Below are 19,624 nucleotides of genomic sequence, written 5' to 3' on the forward strand. Positions count from 1 at the left end.
AGTGATGGACGAACTGACTCCAATTATGAGCGAGTCACTTACGATGCCTCCTGCAATGGCAGCGGCAACGGCATCCGTGGTCCAGCGGTTGAGCGTTGGGCTCACGATCCGGAGGCCCCGGGTTCGAAACCCGGTGGGGGATATCACAAAAATCACTTTGTGATCCCTAGTTTGGTTAGCACATTACAGGCTGATCACCTGATTGTCCGAAAGTAAGATGATCCATGCTTCGGAAAGTACGTTAAGTTAAAATTAATAATATATCACAAAAAAAATATCAATCCGAGAAATCAACGAACAATACATTATTATACTTTCAAGACTCAACACATACCACCACCTATCTATCTACCTTACCTAGAGGCACAATTCAGTCGAAGAGAAGAATTTAAATGTCAATTCTTTTATTTTCCACTAGGTACGTCTTATCTGAGACCAGTCTCTTACGTAAAGTGTCTAATGATTTCGTTCAAGCAGATCTCAATTCGAAAGTTGGAGTGAACAAAGTGTCGTCCCCTCCCTAGTACTGATAATTGCTAATAGTTTTCTTGTTACCCCCAAGTCGGAGTGAGGACTTTACAGACTAATCAGTACTTCCACTTTTATTTCCCCAAGTATCTACAGGCGATTGTTAACTCGTAAAAATATTTGTTTGTTTTTCAGTTCGCTTTGAGACAAAGGCTAATGATTTCTGTTTATCTTTGAGGGTATTGAACGTGAATTATAGATTGAGACGGACATTTTTCAGGGATCTGTACTGAGCTGAGATTGAACCAAAGAACATCTAGGACCCTGTGCCAAGGTTTTTCTTGCAGCTTCTTTTCCCCGGCTATACAGGTTGTGAGAAGCTGCAGTAGTTTTAGGCGAATGAGACATTCGTTATGTAAAAATTGACGATACAAAGTGTAACTATGTTACCTACTGAATATGATGTTTTTAATAAATTCGTCGTGTCTTATTAGGTACATACATTATATTTTTTGTCGGAGGTCTCATCCGCCTAACGTAAAGTATGATGGATGATTCAGAGACTCAAGTTACTTAGATAACCCATTTTTTTCCATAATCTTTACATAATGAAAAATAAAACAAAGCCCACGACTATATCCCAATTAGTATAGTCAGAGGTACATCCATCGCACGATGAACTAGTGCCCACACCGCAGCGAGCTTTTTGTTAGACGCTAGAGAAGGTAAATACTACAACAACACAGAACACGAAATAAAAGTAAGAAAATGAGTTTTAAGATTTATTTAATGGAAACATAACAAAGTACATACAGAAAACTAGTCTTCAACAGTGAAGTATTCAAGAGCTGAAATTAACTTGCCGTCTCGCTGTCTGCTCAACTTATAATTCAAAAGTTTGCTTCTTCATTATAGGATTCAGTTTTTCATTAGTGCTAAGATTGTCTGTAACTAACTTTTGGAGTAACTGAAACAGTCATAATTAAGGAGCATGCATGAAGTTGTTGACTGTAATTAACTAATTATTAAGCAAATAAAGTTATATATGCTAGCTTCTATACTCTTCTATTTTTTTTCGAATGTTTAACCCACCTTAGCAATGTGTTTTCGGAGGTATGTGTCTCCCTTCGGGTTGGAAGGTCAGACAGGCAGCCGCTTGAGTAAAATATCGGGCATGTCAAATCTTCAGGTTAGCGACATAGTTCCCGAGAAAAAGTGTCTTGACATACGGACGGACAACAAATCAATCCTATAAGGGTTCCGTTTTTCATTTTAAGGTTCTGAACCTATAGTAACATATTATACGTCAATGTTCCAAACCATAAAAACAGGACGATTTCAGCTGGTTATCGGCCCGGGCTTGTCTTGAAAAGTGACAGAGAGGATGTATCCTGTGTGTTACGTGATTGATTTACCACAGAACGCTAATTCTTACATGATTAACCATGGGTAGTATATCGTCCACGATGGGTCCGGTGTGCTAAGGACATCACCTCAAAAGTAGCTGCAAGTTCACCTGTCCATTAAAGAATCCATTTTAACTTTAACTAGAAGATATTTTATTTATTTTTCATGACAATAAGGTAATTATTTCATTTCAAAACCATAAATTTTATACAAGTAACCTATTTTAAACATAAATGATTTTAAACTTGCCTTCCGCTCTCATAATAATGAAATACATTTTGTTATCTCAACCATCTTAATTTTGTTAATTAAAATGGGAGATTCGACTTAATTGCCTCACCTCTTGCTATAATTACCGCGGCAGTCGGGATTTTTATTAGAGAGACGTAAACGTAATTTATACTGTTTTAATTTACCCTGAGTTGCTTGACAAAGTATATAATATTATATATTTTCATTTCAAGCGTCGCGATGTCGCATTTTGTTAAAATACTTGTTCGTCGTCCGCGGCACGAGATCATTGTTGCGCGCAACTCCGCAGGTTATTCACAACGGATCATTATGATCCGTTGGCAGTTGCAACGGATCACACAAAATGTTAAATGTTAAAATGTGTGACTAAAAAAGAATCACATATGTATAGTCTTGTCGAATCATATGATCCAATGGGAACATTTTGTATGATCCGTTGCAACCGCCAATGGATCATATGATCCGTTGGGAATAACCCAGTGCCGCAACGCCAATAGACGTACGAAGTTTATCTACGAGTACGTTGATCCAGCGCTACTCCTATTGGTCATTAACTTTAGATATAAACGTGCCGCTCTCGAATAAGTTAAGGGTGCCCTACGATGCATTGTGATAATTAGCAGTATATCACCCATATTGATAAAAAATCATGCTACAGACTGGTGAAACGTAACATGATTATGTAACCAATCATTCGTAAAAGATCCGCTTCATTGCTGAGCAGAGTACGGCGGAGCGCCAACACTATCCTCCAACCGATAGCAAAGCGGTTTCAGTGTCCTATTCTGGGACACTGGAACGATATACATATGAGGGACAGACCCCTTATTTATAATGTAAAATAACATGCTTTACTAACACTAGATATATAAGTAATTTATCTTTTTCTTCTTTGTAACATGCAGTGAAAGAATTTGCGTTTAAATTGCTGCAATTCACACTTGTATCAAATTCCCATAATGTGGACACCTTGCGCGCGCAAACTGTATATTTCTCGCTCGCGCTACAAGTATGAGCATTACAAGTGGTACGCGGAACAATCCGTGATTTGGGCGTACACATGGGGAGTGCACTACTTGCAGTAAATATACAAAGTCACGCCCATTTCCCACCGGGGTACCCTGCCTCGATCCTGACACACTTCTCTTGCTTCCTCCACATTCATCAATCGCGTCATACACGCACGCTGGTTCATAGTAGATCGTACTAAACCTTTTCTTTTCTTTTTATTCTTTGCTTGCAGCGAACATGCAAGGAAAAACAGAATGTTACATATCATGTTACGTTTCGCCAGTCTGTACGCGGCATTACATTCGGGGAGACGCTCGAAATGATAATGCTGCTGAAGGGATTATTAGGTATCTATGAATATGTTTCTATAATGGCTTATCGTCCTTGACTGACTAAGAGATTATGTCCTGCCCATCTCGTTCGCGATTGCTGGTGAGACTTAGATAATGTATGTATGTGTTTATATGATGTTATTAATCTCCTCAGAAAATCGAGCGCATAAATTTACTGTCGCAAACAGTTTAATGAATGAATAATCGTATGAAGTAGGCAACAATTTACCGTTTCGAACGTCCCATTCGGCACAGATTATCATGATTTAAAGTAATCGTTCCGAATTACGCACAATACACCCCGGTGAATTGAGGAGCTCTGTGCAATACGTGTGTATTATAGAGCATTTAATCCCGTAGCGTTTCTAAAGGCTCAAGGTGTAAGAGACAAGAGATTTACTTAAACGATGACTTTTTCTAAATTCGAGATTCGAACTGGCACTTACTATTTCGATCGCGTCAAGCTCTGAACGTTCGCAACCGGTAAAAAGACTAAAGACTACATGTCGGTCTGGCCTGTCAAATACTGTCAGTTGCGTTTAGCGTCAGTAGGCAACTTACATCTGCGTTTTGTTGGTTAATAATAACAACAAAAAAGTCGTCTATTCACGCGCAACTCATTCAAATGGGCTTGACAGTTTAGTAACTAGGCCGAGAAATAAAAAAGAAACATGAGTTCGTCTCCAGCTGCTACTTGAGATCAATTTCAGCTGAGTTGAGCTTAAGTCATGTTTATTAATTAGCGACACACTTAAGACGTTGCTCACGTCTCAACTCAATCTCAGCTGAGACGCCCTTAAGATGACGTTTGAGATCGATCTATTAATACGGGCCTTAGGGTGCCTAGAAAGGCGCGGCTCTACTCAGAGCATTGTCTCATGCGGCTCGAACTCGACCGATAGCAGTAAGGGCTTCCTACATAGTAATAGGGATCGTTTTGAAGTTCTCGATTCGTTTCTGTTTATATTTGAAATGACAACTCGGTTTGGTCAGTACCCCTTAATTTACAACCACTACCTTAACATTTCCCTTATAAGTAAGTTCACTTACTTGCGTTAGTGCGCTGAGTGTATGTACGGTCACGAGCATTAATATGTATACACTTTAGTAACATCAAGTGTTTTGACAAATTGAACTGTAAGTCTCACTAAATGTCAAATATGTTAGTGCGACAGAGTTCTAAAGTGGGTACATTATATTGCTCATGATTGTACTGTACATCCGCTGTCGCTTGTACACTGAAACAGACACTGTACAGAGCAGCGTATTAATTTCGCTGGATGCCGCTAAGAGGATGATCTGCGGTAATTAGACCTGCACAGCACATTGAGAACAGACGAGAGTTAGGCGTGACGCTTATACAATGAAGACGCAAGATGGCGTCGCAGCGCGGGCGTCCAGTAGGTGGGTGGGTCATTTTATCGATTCTGACGACATAATTACATATGTTATTTTGTCAATTGGTGAATATGTGAACCCAAATAAGTCACCAATTGCTTAGTGTTAAAATTGCATATTGTTAGATGTAGTGCCCATCCCGTACTATTTGGTGCTTAAACTAACAAATCTAGTACCTTTCTCATTCAAAAGATGTACACGTTAAACTGTGGTCCCGCTATTTTTAGACCACAATAAAGTTTAAAAAGCACCTTTCAATAATTCAATGAAAACTCACGCTTACCAAAACGCTGAGCTAAATTGCTTCGTCCTCATTTGCAAAACCCAAATCGAATATGCAGCGGCGTATCTTAACCCAAAGTAAACTTGAATCAATGAATAACCAGAGAGGTGTTGAACATAGTCTGTTTGGCTGTCGCCGATAGCTAATTAACCCGAGGCCTACGAACGCGGTTTGGAAGCTAAATATTTACACAAGGCAACCTTAGTATTTAGCATTGCTTATTGTACCAGTGAGGCGATAGAATTGCTTGAGCTAATGAGAGAAAACAGATATACATAACTACGAAGTAACTATATACACGCCCGTTTACGGTGCGAACATAACATAACATAAGCGATTATATAACGGCCTCCGTGGTCCAGTGGTTGAGCATTGTGCTCACGATCCGGAGGTCCCGGGTACGAATCCCGGTGGGAACAAATCACAAAAAAAAACACTTTGTGATCCCTAGTTTGGTTAGGACATTACACGCTGATCACCTGATGGTCCAAAAGTAAGATGATCCAAGCTTCGGAATGCACGTTAAGCCGTTGGTCCCGGTTACTTCTTACTGATGTAAGTACGTAGTCGTTACATGAGTGATGTCAGGGGCCCATGGGGTTGATAATCCACCTCACAACCCATACGATCGAAGAAGAAGAAGAAGCGATTATATCCCAATTGGGGTAGTCAGAGGTACATCCATCGTAAGATGAACCAAATACTCACAGCTCACCTAACTTTCTGTTACACCAACGTGATAGGTGGTGAGCCGTATCTATAATGGTCGAGTCTACTATGTTTGTGATGAAAACTGCACATAAGATAAATTAATTTCTCATTGGTCCAAGTCCGGTACAGTCATGAGCAATATAATGTACCCACTTTAGGACTCTGTCGCACTAACATATTTGACATTTAGTGCGACTTACAGTTCAACTTGTCAAAAAAGTTAATGTGACATGGTACCAAAGTGTATACATATTAATGCTCGTGACCGTACCGGGGTTCGAACCGGCGCTCCCCGTTTATGAAGCAAGCCCGTGCACCACAGTGACTTTTTTATTTTATTTGTTCATGATACAAAACAGCCTCCGTGGTCTAGTGGTTAGAGCGTTAGGCTCACGATCTGGAGGTCCGGGTTCGATTCCCGATGGGGACATTGTCGAAATCACTTTGTGAGACTGTCCTTTGTTTGGTAAGGACTTTTCAGGCTTGAATCACCTGATTGTCCGAAAAAGTAAGATGATTCCGTGCTTCGGAGGGCACGTTAAGCCGTTGGTCCCGGCTATTAGCCGTAAAAACACCTCCACCAACCCGCAGTGGAGCAGCGTGGTGGAGTATGTTCCATACCCCCTCCGGTTGATTGAGAGGAGGCCTGTGCCCAGCAGTGGGACGTATATAGGCAGTTTATGTTATGTTATGTATACAAAACAAGATTTAGTTTAATTTTAGGTTGACAGCTCCATAAATAGTGCCGTCTTCACTTACGGTGAATGCAAGAAAGAAATGGAGCTAGTAGAGTTAGTAGAAAGAAATGCGCAAGAGCCGAACCAATTTACATAACAAGTCACCATACACAATAGCAATTGACACGATTAACAGTGTGGCAGAGAGGATTGATATCTTTGTTTGTAGTCTGAGCGAATTCCGATGGGTTACCTTATGTATTTTATGTACTGAGTGAGTGTATGTTACTTGTGTTTGTGTAATTATTCTTTGTAGCTACTATTCTATCGCATTAGATCCTACCTGTAATGATAGTGTATGTAGTTGAAATAAATAAATAAAAATAGTCTAAGAAATGCTAAACTAAAATTAAATTAAGTTTGTATCTTCCATATTCTGTAGCATTATTATCTTATGTTTTGAAATGAAATTCAACCTCTGTTATAACAAGCACGCTTCTAATTTGCTTGGTAATTATAACATAACAATTGAAGATAATTCGGAAGACAAGACTATCATACATATTCGCGTTCAAAATCCATTTTGCAATGTTTTTATGTTATCACGTTGGTCTAACAAAAGGCTGGATGGAAGTACCTCTGACTTCTCCGATTGGGATATAGTTGTGAGCTTATGTAGTGTCAGATATGAACTATCTGTACTATTTACAGTATCTGTTTTATAAATAATTTATTCAGCCATTTATTAACATTATTGTACAGTCATGAGCAATATAATGTACCCAATTTAGGACTCTGTCGCACTAACATATTTGACATTTAGTGAGACTTACCAAAGTGTATACATATTAATGCTCGTGACCGTACTTATTAATCAATGAAGTCACATCATCTATATGTATAGTGTAAGTCACGAGCAACGATCATATAAACCAACCACACACCACAGATGCAATCAAGATTGTTTAACGCAACTTTACCTAAGAATGTTTTACTCAGACATTTATTAACATTATTGTACTTACTTCATCGTTGAAGCCATGACATTTATATGCATAGTGTAAGTCATGAGCAACGATCACATAAGCCGACCATACACCACGGGAGTAAGCTAGATTGTTTAAAGCAGCTATACCTTTACTCAGTCATTTATTAACATTATTTTACTTACTTAATCAATGAAGCCACACTTATATGCATGATGTAAGTCTCGAGCACCGATTATATCAGCCGACCACACACCACAGAAGCAATCAAGATTTTTTAAAGCAGCTATACCTAAGAATATTTTACTTACTCATTTATTAACATTATTTTACTTACTTAATCAATGAAGCCACATTTATATGCATAGTGTAAGTCACGAGCAACGATCACATAAGCCGACCACACACCACGGAAGTAAGCAAGATTATTTAAAGCAACTATACTCGTACCTAAGCAAGCTAAGTCAGCTTAGATCAGCGTAATATCGGGGAGGCTAAACGGTCGTGTGGGAGTCGTAAATCCACGCTGTTCCCCGCTCCAATACGTCCAATGGCACTATAAATAATTTTACAGCACGTAAATTATAATACAAACTGTAGAGGAGGAACAATGAGGTGTGGCGGAAGCTGACTACTCTAGAATTTTAAAGGAAAAGCTTGATCTTATTTAAATATTAAGTATCAAAGAAATAACGCCGCATATTCGTACAAAAAACAAATAAATATAATATAGTACTCTAGTATTTTATCTCTGAAAATAACACTTCTTCTACCGTTTGGGTTGTGAGGTAGAGTACCAATCTCATCAACCCATATTTTTTTTGTTTTTGACGTGACTTATTGTAGATTTGCTGCAGATGGCATTAACTAATAAGCCGGAACTCATCAACCCTCAACAACCCTAGGAACAACACTGTATCCTATTTGTGTCTGTCATTCGATCAATCTTGGTGCCAAATTTTACTCTAATCTATCCAGCTGTTTAAGCATGAAAAACTAACAGCTATACCGCTTCTTGCGAGGTCCGCTTACCTAACCTGAAGATTTGACAGGTCCAGTTTTTTCAGAAGTGACTGCCTTTAACCTTAAAACCCGCGAACGGAAAACCAGCCCAATACAGGTTAGGTCAACAGATATGTGTCATAATAATAAAAAAAATCATAAATATATTCGACTCCATTTCATTCTATTCTACTCCAATAAATAGCACACATCATCAGCAATATAGCCAATGACCTCAAAACCGAATTGAAAAGTTAATTCCTTGCCATCAAAAAAAGGACTATATAGTCATCTCCCTAGCGTTATCCCGTTTTCACGGGGTCCGCTTACCTAACCTGTAAATTTGACAGATTTGATCTCAGATTTTGAAAAAAGAACTACTTATAGATATTACGTCATCGTTTAGAACTAAAGACCGCGAATAAATCCAACTCCAAAACTTCCTGATCACCAGAACCAGTAAGGCTCCGCAAAAACAAAGTGGTCAGCAAAAAAAAATGTTACTACAATCATATTAGGACGAGGAAAACTTTTCCAAGATAAAACAATAAAGATAAATGGCTGAAACGTATGGGAGTATCTGAGGCGAGAGGTAGATGGATAACAAATGTGTAATGGAATATTATTATCATAACACAGGAACTAGGGACCTTATGGGGAAAACAATCCAATTGCCGGAGAAACTTTTATCCTATACTTTATCGAGCCCATAAAAATAAGGGATGAACCAAACAAGCAACGTCTTAGTAAATGAATAGTCTTCTGAGACTTACTAGGGATGTGATTAGGATAGTGTAACTGGTATCAAAATATTATTACTACATAGTATTAATACATAATAGGTAGTATGAATACTTACCACCGACCAAATCGGACCCTACCGAGCCTGAAGATTTGACAGGTCCGGTTTTTTACAAAAGCGACTACCTGTGTGACCTTCCAACCCGCGAAAGGAAGAGCAGCCCTATACAGGTTTTAACCTAATAAAAATAATTAATAAATTTAATTACATGACATTATTAGAACATTACAGACTTATCACCTGATTGTCCAAAAGTAAGATGACCCGTGCTTCGGAAGGCACGTTAAGCCGTTGGTCCCGGTTACTACTTACTTACTAATGTAAGTACGTAGTCGTTATATGAGTCATGTCAGGAGCTCACTAATAACCCTGACACCAGGGTTGTTAGGGTTGGTAATCGACCTCACAACCCACACGATAGGAGAAGACAAATCAACCTTCTCTCTTCCGTGATAGTTATTTTAAGTCATGAATAAAACAGCCGCGCGGATTCGTCGCAAAATCCTGATTGACACAACGACCTCATCCACAATACATAACCTTAATCTTTATTTACATGGAACTTATAAAAATAACTCAGTATTTATATAGTCACAACACATAAGTACTACTTACTAGTATACTATAACAACATATCGTTCCAACCCTATAAATAAATAAGGGTGGGGCTACACTGCAGATAACGGAGGATCTATCGGGCTTATAAAGCGGTTGGTGTGTGAGGCATGGACCCCGGCGGTTCGGATTTATGGTACACCTGTGGGAACAAAGCCCAGAACACCTTGAATTATACAGCTAAGAGCCGAATACGTGTTATACCTAAGATAGAAGGATATGAATGACCATGGTATAAGAACACCAGTAGGCTCTGCACGGTAACCGCGCCGCACGCGGCGCGTATTATATCGAGGCCTTCGACCAATAGCCGTTTGACATCCATCTACGTAGATAACATTCGTATCGTTTATTGGTCGAAGCGCTCAATATAATTCGCTTCGCGCGCGGCGTGGTGTTGTCATGCAGACCCGGCAGGTATGCTTAACCCTATGACATTGATGACGTAAGTCTTACCATTCAATTAGTATCTCCAACATTCCAAGGAGGCGAATTTTATTATTGGAAATTAAGTGAATTACTGACAAATGTATTTAATTACTAATATTTGTCACGTATACAAAAATCATTTAAACTGTACGTAAATCTTTTATTGAAAGTACAAAATTTCCTTGCAAAGTAAATTAAAAATATTGGACTAGGCAATTTATTTTTTACGAAATGGCAACCCAGGGTCGGATGACCTTGAAAATGCCAGCTGTCAGTTTTGAGCATACCTGGTGTTCGTATACCCAGTGAAATGACAAGATTTTGTGAGTGCTGATTTTTGATAGCTTTATTTGTGTAAGACAAAATATATAGCTTTTTATTTGAAAAGAAAAAGGCCTATAACCTATTACGAGAGCTTAGAATGAAGAATAATTGCCCCCGCACCATTTCGAATCTGGCGCCGACCTCACCCCCTCTTGGTCTTTAGTTTACATAGTAAGTACTACCTAATCTGTGTATTAGTCTTAAATGACCGTAAGGAGCATGAGACAGAGAGAGAGAGAGAGAGCGCCAGCTGAGTCTCACTCGCACTTACGCGTTCGTTGGCACACGAAGAGAATGAGTTTTTTGTATGTCATCTCCTAGCAATATCCCGTTGTTCACAGGGTAAACCTAACCTGAAGATTTGACAGATCCGGTTTTTACAGAAGCGATTGCCTGTCTGACCACTTACCTCCGAAAACGCATTTCTGGGGAATGTGGGTTTCCTCACAATGTTTTCCTTCACCGCTAAGCACGTGATTAATCAATTTAATAAAGAGATTTTTGTATGTAGTGTTTTTAATCTTTCATAATGCTAATTTAACATACCCATACATATTTAAACACACCCCTATTTCGCACCGGGGTAAGCAGAGACTTCCATTTGCTTCGATCTTGACATACTTCTCTTGCTTCATCCACATTCGTGAATCGTTTCATACATGCACGCCGGTTAATTGCTAATTTAAGAACTTCTATTTATAAACAGATAAAAAGAATGAACGAAGTCGACAAAAAATTTTGTATCTCTAAGAAACACATAATACGCTTCGAATCACCAACCCACATAAGGCCTCGAGTAATCCAAAGGTTATTAACAAAAATGTTTCGCGGCCCCACTACGGCCTAATGTTGGGTTTCATATTTAATTTACACTGGTATTATGATTCCAGGGCCGGATTTGAGGCGGCCACGTAATGGCTGTTTTACAACGCCCTGAAGAGTCGTTGGGACGGACCTAGTGTAGTACGCTATTCCATTTATGTCTAATTTGCGCCCCGGCTATTAAGAATTGATACCGCGGGTATAAACCTGCTGGATTCAAGTTTCCAGATGAGATTGTGGGTCGTGTCCTTTTATTACTGTTTTAACGGGAGAATCAACAGTTCTCGAGGTTGGGGATAAAAATGTATGGTTTTATTAGGAAATAAAATACTGCGAGTCATTAAACCAGTATGCCTTGTAATTTGGTGTTAAAAACACATAACATAACATCAAACATGTATCCCAGAAGAGGTAGGGAGAGTTACGCCTTAGCCTATGTGTTTTGTCGGCTCGCCCCCATTACATGGGACAAACATAGCTGGCTGGGTGTATATACTATACATAGTAAAGTAATTGCCTTTAGTTTCTTACAACATCAACTCGGCCTCAGGGAGGACAGAGTCACCTTCTGTTCGGCACGTCCTTGCCGCGGGGGTGGGCGCCTCTCACTTCAGTAGGCCGGAGTGACATTGTGCCTGAGTTCAGATAGAAACCCAAACCTACGGTGTATAACGTAGAACCCTTGCCTAGGGATACGGATGAAAACCTCTACGGTTGCAGAGGCGGAGATGGGAGCCGGACGGAAGGGGCAATTCACAGGGACTGTAACCTGGAACCTGACAGAGGGCAGCAGTAATTGATCAGAGGAGGAGAACAGGAGTCATAAAACGGCTTTGAAATAGAGTCCTCATCCCAACGGCGTCAGACAGAGTACTGTGGAGCGGAAGGTAAGAGTCAAACCACTGCCCTATTTTGCTCTAAAAAAGTAGCTTGGATTATGCTACACCGAGCGTGGCTCTGAGTAAAGTAATAATGTGTAATAGGAGACGACCCTATAGCCATTAACCGTGCTCAAATCCTGGAAACCACGTGATAACAATTATTTAAGATCCAAACATGAATTCAAACTCATAAAGTCGAATTGAGTGGTTTAGACCCCGAATCGAGATACAAACCCTTGTAAGTCACGCCTCCTTCGATCAGGAATCACGAATTCACACAAGTACAAATAAATACAAGTATTAATGAAATTAAATACTCACTAGAATTCCGTCAAAAACTTTATTAATTTCCAAACGAACTACGGCCTTTAACAACGCGTGGGGAAATTTTAATTTAATTAATAAAATACTTCAGTGAAGAGTTCTCTGAAATCGCTACAGTTTTTCCAATATCAATTTTTAGAGTGCAACCATTTTTCATACAGCTGCACATTTTCAAATATACTTCATAAAGTATAACTAAGGTCACACCCCGGACACTCCATAGAAAAAACTCATTCTAATCGCGTCCTATCTTATCATTCGGAGGGTATGGAGCCTACTTCACCTCGCTGCTCCACTACGGGTTGGTAGAGGTGTTTTACGGCTAATAAACGGGATTAGTGGCTTCACATCCCCATCGAAGCACGGAAACATCTTACTTTTTCGGACAATGAGGTGATTCAATCCTGCAATATCCTTAACAAACAAAGGACAGTCTCACAAAGTGCTTTCGACAATGTCTTCATCGGAAATCGAACCCGGACCTCCAGATCGTGAGCCCAACACTCTAACCACTAGACCACAGATGTTAGTGAAAATAGTAAACGTTGTTGCAGTTAAATTATTTACGAGGAACATATTTTATTAACGTGACTGCGCGTCGCGGAGTGTGGCTGTCGGGCGCACGCGGAACACGCGAATTTTAATGAAAACCCCATTGACCTCGTATATAAACAATTAGACTACTAATCTTTCTAATAAAGCGTCCGCAGCGCATCTTGTCACAAGAGACGGCATGTCAAGATCGAATTTTAGTCGCAATAGGCGTAATGACGACACTACAACCGGTATTGCTCTTTATTTTAAAACCATAATATCGTTATTTCAGGGAACGAACTTACACTATATCATCATCCCCCTAACGTTATCCCGCTTTTCACAGAGTCCGCTTACCCAACCTGAAAGATTTGACAGGTCCGGTTTTTTACAGAAGCGACTGCCTGTCTGACCTTCCAATCCGCGAAGGGAAAACCAGCCCAATACAGGTTGGGTCACATACCTCCATACGAATTTACATAATATACGTATACGTATAATGTTTACGTATTTACAACACGGTTTGGATGTTTTTTTAGAAAAATCCTCAGGGACTGTGAGTCTATTTCTTTATAGTATGTCACTGAAAACCCCACGTAAACGTACATACACACACTTGCATTGTTTCCAAGATATGAAATATACTATTGGAATATACACTTCTCATCAAAAAAATCGAAACACTTCCGTTTTCATTGTTTCTGTCCGAATTTAACACAAAAAAGAATTCATACGATGAAAAAAAATACATAAATGTATAGCTGGCAGTTTGGCCATTACAGTAATAAGCGAAAATTCTAAATTCAAAATTAGAATTTCATTTGTTTATCTTATAAACGAAATGAATCACTGTTTTGAGACAAATGTGTGTTTAGGGTTGGAGTACATTTAGCGTTTAAAAACTAAAAATTGGCGCCTATCCTTAAACTTTTTGTTTTTTATTTCAATACTGTGACTTTGGGACGTCTGAAAAAAGGTTTTTTTTCTAAAACGTATGGATACTTCGCCCACAGAAGCCGCCCAAGTTGTGGCATTGCTGGATTCTGGCCTTAGTCAGCGTGTTGTGGCTGCAAGACTGCATCTAAGCCTGTCATCTGTTCATAGAGTCTATAAACGTTATCGGGAGACTGGTTTGTTCACGCGCCGTTCAGGATCTGGCAGGAATCGGGTCACTTCTGAGCGAGATGATCGATTTATTGTAACAACTTCTTTAAGAAATCGACGCCTTAACGCTTTTCAACTGCAGCAGCGGCTTCGTGTTGTACGAAGGGTGGCTGTAAGTGACTCTACAATTAGAAGAAGGTTGAAGGATCGTGGACTGGTACCGCATAAGCCAGAAAATGGGCCGAAATTAACTGCAGACCATCGAAGAGCGCGCCTTAACTTTGCACGTGAGCACCTAAATTGGTCATACCTACAGTGGAGCAAAGTTCTCTTTTCTGATGAGTGTAAAATTATGCTGTATGGTAACGACGGAAGGAACAAGGTCTACAGAAGAGACGGAGAACGCTATGCACAATGCTGCATTGAAGAAAAGGTCAGCTATGGTGGCGGTTCGTGGACGGTTTGGGGAGGAATCAGCGCCGACGGTAAGACAGAGCTTGCTTTCGTGTCTGGGCCACGTCTGCCTGCACTAAACTGTCATCGGTACGTCGAAGAGTGTCTCGAGCCTCATGTGATGCCCTATGCACATTTTATTGGCAACGGCTTCATATTCATGCACGACAATGCTAGGGCTCACACCGCGGGCGTCGTACGAGATTATCTTAACGAAGTCGATATCTCTATTATGGAATGGCCAGCAAGAAGCCCGGACATGAAACCCATTCAACATCTGTGGGATGAATTAAAGAGACGAATTCGAGCAAGAGATCCTGCCCCAGAAACACTTAGCCAGCTGCAAGATGCAATCCAAGAGGAATGGGACAATATACCACAGCATGTGATCGTGACTCTCATCCGATCGATGAAGAACCGTATGGAAGCAGTAATTAGAGCTCGGGGAGGGAATACAAGTTATTAAATAAACGTTTTTTAGCTTTTTTTTTCATTTACGTGTGTTGTTTTATCCATTTACTTTATACTCCATACGGAATAAAAATGACTCATTTAACAAAATACGAAACCTATGAAAAATTCATTTAAATTTAGAACATTAACATTAAGATTTGATAAGCTCATATTACTCACTATTAAACGACATTTAACATTTATTCCTAACTGTACACATTTTTCTGATAATCCTGACAAAACGTAAACTTGCAAGGTGTTTCGATTTTTTTGATGAGAAGTGTATATTTCTTGTTGAAAATTAATAAATTGTTGTGCTGGCCCGCTGCGACCTTAGTGGTAGCACGATGAAAATTATTTATTTTATACTTAGAGCATTAAACTCGGCGGCCATCTTTGAAAAATTCGTGCTGTATCGGCCAGTACCTTAGTCAAAACAATAAATGAGTCACAAATAAAAAATATCATAAATTACAAATAAAAAATTAAAAAATGGGATAATATTTTTAAATGACGATGTTAATTTATTGTAAGTAGCATGTTTTATGATTTTGTATTTGGAATTATTGATTTCTTTTTTATACTTTTTCGATGCAGCCATAAACAGAAACAAGTTGATGTTGGTGACAGATACTTTTGACCTTCTGAAATATATCGAGTTCGAAATTCTAAAAAAATAAAAACCGATAAGTAAAGCAGGTAATTTGTGTCAATTGTGGTAAAACTACAAAGTACCAGCAAAAAATTATCTTAGGCTATTATATTCAATTATATTGTAATTTAGGCTATTATAATTTATATTCGAGCTCTATGAAGAGTAGTCATAGTGTGGGCAATACTTCCTGTCGGCCCCGCAAAGAATGTAGCACGAAGATTGTGCCAGTTTCAATCGCAAACCTGAAATCAATTAGTTTTTCACACGCGGCTGAAACGGCGCGTTTCAAAACAACGAAAAATAAATAAAACACCTTTTTTTACAAGCCGTGACCAATCGCGCCGAAACATGGCTGCAAGCTTGCTCGTGTGAAACAATCAACATGTTTCTGTTTGCAAGAACCTTTGTTTATTTAGAGATCCTCAGAACTTGGCTCTAGAATCAACAAAACAGTGACTGTTTAAGTTGCATTGTGACTTAATAGGGTTAAAACAAATCTTGTTACTTGAAACTTCTTGTTTTATAGTTTCACGTATTGTGCTTTTGAAGAAGTTTACGAAATTAGTGTTATTTATGAATATTATTTTTTAATTTATTTATATTTATATTAGTTAAACTTCAGCAACACCACCAATCCGCACGAAACGCTTCGCGTCCTCCTATTTAATGCGGTGCACATGAGTGGAAGAGCACATTAGAGTGAATTGGCTCTATTTAAGTATGGGTGCTCCACCTTAGAGCACATCGTTACTAAAGACCAGGCAGGAACGTGGTTAAACGCACTGGAATCATTTATTGAAAAATTGAGCTGCCTGCCGCAGTCTATGTTAGTTACCCAAACAGTATGGAAGCAAATGGAATTCCATAGTCTGCTTACCCCGGTGGAAAAGAGGCGTGCGTTTCTTTTGCGGTAGAAAGTTCCACTTGATATTAACTTAGAATAAAGAGCTGGATCATCTTCCTTAGCATTCGTTATGATGTCACTTTAGCTTACACCCCGTACAGGTACCTGCCGGGTCTGCACGACAACACCGCGCCGCGCGCGGCGCGAATTAAATTGAGCGCTTCGACCAATAAACGATATGAATGCTATCTACGTAGATGGACGTCAAACGGCTATTGGTCGAAAGCCTCGATATAATTTGCGCCGCGCGCGGTGCGGTTACCGTGCAGAGCCTACAAGTAGCCGTACGAGTACGTATGGATGTTAGTGACACCGTAACGAATACTGAGGGGGATGATTCAAACCATGATACTGAGAATTTCCTGTCGGAATTCATGAAGGTTTTTGTAGTTATTTTCAGACTCGTACTTTTGCGATGGAAATTTTCAGTTATCAACTCAGAATCATGGCCTGAATCATCCTTCAAGGTTTTCGTTAATATATTTATTTATACAATGTTTCTGTACCAAATCCAGCATAGAGGAACCCTCACAACTGTAACTGGGTAACGTTTCACAAACATTTTTATTGCATCACGTCATCAGCCCTTATTGTTTCAGAGTCAATTACAGAGCACGCGCCGAACGTTGCTAAAATTTTACAATCGGCCTCCAAATTCCATGTGTCACTAGCTTTTGAATAAAACTTTAACATTTTGTTTGTAACGAATGGTATATTGTGTTGCGTTTGTGCTGATGTGTTCTGTTGTATGCTGCTTTTTGACGTGACTTATTGTAGATTTGCCGCAAATGGTATTAACTACTTGGCCGGACGCGGCAGTATAAGGCATTGATGTATAAAAGAGTTTTGGAAGTGGGAATTTCCACCGGATTTGTATGTCTCCTTCACATAGACACATGTTGGCATTAACTACTTCGGCTTATTGTTGATTTACCGCAAATGGGGAGCCCTGAGGACTCTCACTCGGTACAAAATTTAAGACAACAGGCCTGAAGTTATGTGCGAACTTCACCTTCAATCGTCTGAGAGTATTATGTTTCAATGAATTAATCGACCCTAGTGGTCCGATAGCGATAAGCGCTGAGGGTTTTCTTGCAGCTTCTTTACCCCGGCTATACAGGTTGTGAGAAGCTGCAGCAGTTTTAAGCGGATGAGACTTTCGTTATGTAAAAACTGACGATTCAAAGTGTAACTATGTTACCTACTGAACATAGGTACCTATTTTTTAATTTAAATTTGGATTGTAGGCGGCGGCAATATGTAAAAAAATATAAAAAATCTCACGATACATTGTAATGTATCTTTCAACTTAAACGGTATGGCACTTGACTTTGTAACGTTTTATGATTTTATTTCGAAATCAAAATATATTACAAATCAAAATCAAAATATTAAAAAAATACAATCAACATAATATGGCATCATACCAATATACCCGGAGGGGTAGGCGGAAGTGTATAGTACGGTCTCGAGCATCAATATGTATGCACTTTGGTACCATATCACATTAACTTTTTTGACAAATTGAACTGTAAGTTTTACTAAATGTCAAATATGTTAGTGCGACAGAGTCCTAAAGTAAGTACATTATTATGTTTAAATCCCGTGTAATAGGGGGCGAGCCTATTGCCATTAACCGGGCACAAATCCTCGATTCCACGTGATATCAATTATCATTTTCAATTATCTATAGTGATATTCATTATTTGAGTAGATAGCCATAGAGCCGTGGCAGCACAATTGGTAGAACGCTTACCTCTCACTTTGAGGTCGCGGGTTCGAATCCAGCACAGGCCTAAACCAATGTTAGCCGAATTTGTTTTCGAATTCATATTTGAATCGTAATTGATTATCACGTGTTCAGCGGCGAAAGAAAATATCGTGAGTAAACCTATATTCCGGAGAAATGCATTTTCGGAGGTATGTGTTCTAGGCTGGTTATCCCTTCGCGGGTTGGAAGGTCACACAGGTAGTCGCTTCTGTAAAAAACCGGACTTGTCAAATCTTCAGGTTTGGTAACTGGACGCTGTGGAAAACGGGACGATGCTAGGGGGAAGATATTCATTATTTACGTAAAATAATAATCAATTAATACTTAATTATTATTTTCATACTTCTAGGTATTATAGCGGCGGAAAACAGGCAAAAACTAAACAACAACACATCATTTTTCACGTACAATACGATGCACAGCATGCGCGAAAACCTCCCCAAATAAAACCGACTAGACCTTTCGTAAACAACTTACTTTTCGCATTCGAGTTTGTTTATGTACGCCGCAGGTTTTCCCAAATGCTTTCCAAAAGGAGCAAGGCTTGAAAAAGGAAAATTTGTGAAACGCCTACACAAAATAACATAGCAACATCTGATTGCAAGCGCCAAAGCAATTTCGGTGCAAAACTGCGGCGATGTATGGTGACAGTATGGGCAACATGTGTTTCAATGGCAAAATAAGAAGAAACACCTACACACTAGTGATCGTTACGGGAGTACTTTTGGCAAATATGTACCTAGTAAATACTGAGGATTAAAAAGACAACATCGAAGCATGCGATGTAAAAAAGCAATATTGCAATTTGACATTTGCGCAAATAAAAGTAAGTGCGCAATGCAAACAAATGTCAAATAGCAATATTGCTTTTTAGTTGAATTGCTTTGATGTGGCCTTTTTAACCCCCAGGTAAAACACTTATGGTGCCAGAGACCTTAATATACAAATAGTAACTTCTGTTTCTTTGCGTTCACTGTTTTCAGGTAATCGGCGTTGTAATTTTTAATCTTCGTTTTATTGAACATG

The sequence above is a fragment of the Pectinophora gossypiella genome, chromosome 4 (genome assembly GCF_024362695.1).
Source record: "Pectinophora gossypiella chromosome 4, ilPecGoss1.1, whole genome shotgun sequence".
In the NCBI taxonomy this organism is placed as follows: Eukaryota; Metazoa; Arthropoda; class Insecta; order Lepidoptera; family Gelechiidae; genus Pectinophora; species Pectinophora gossypiella.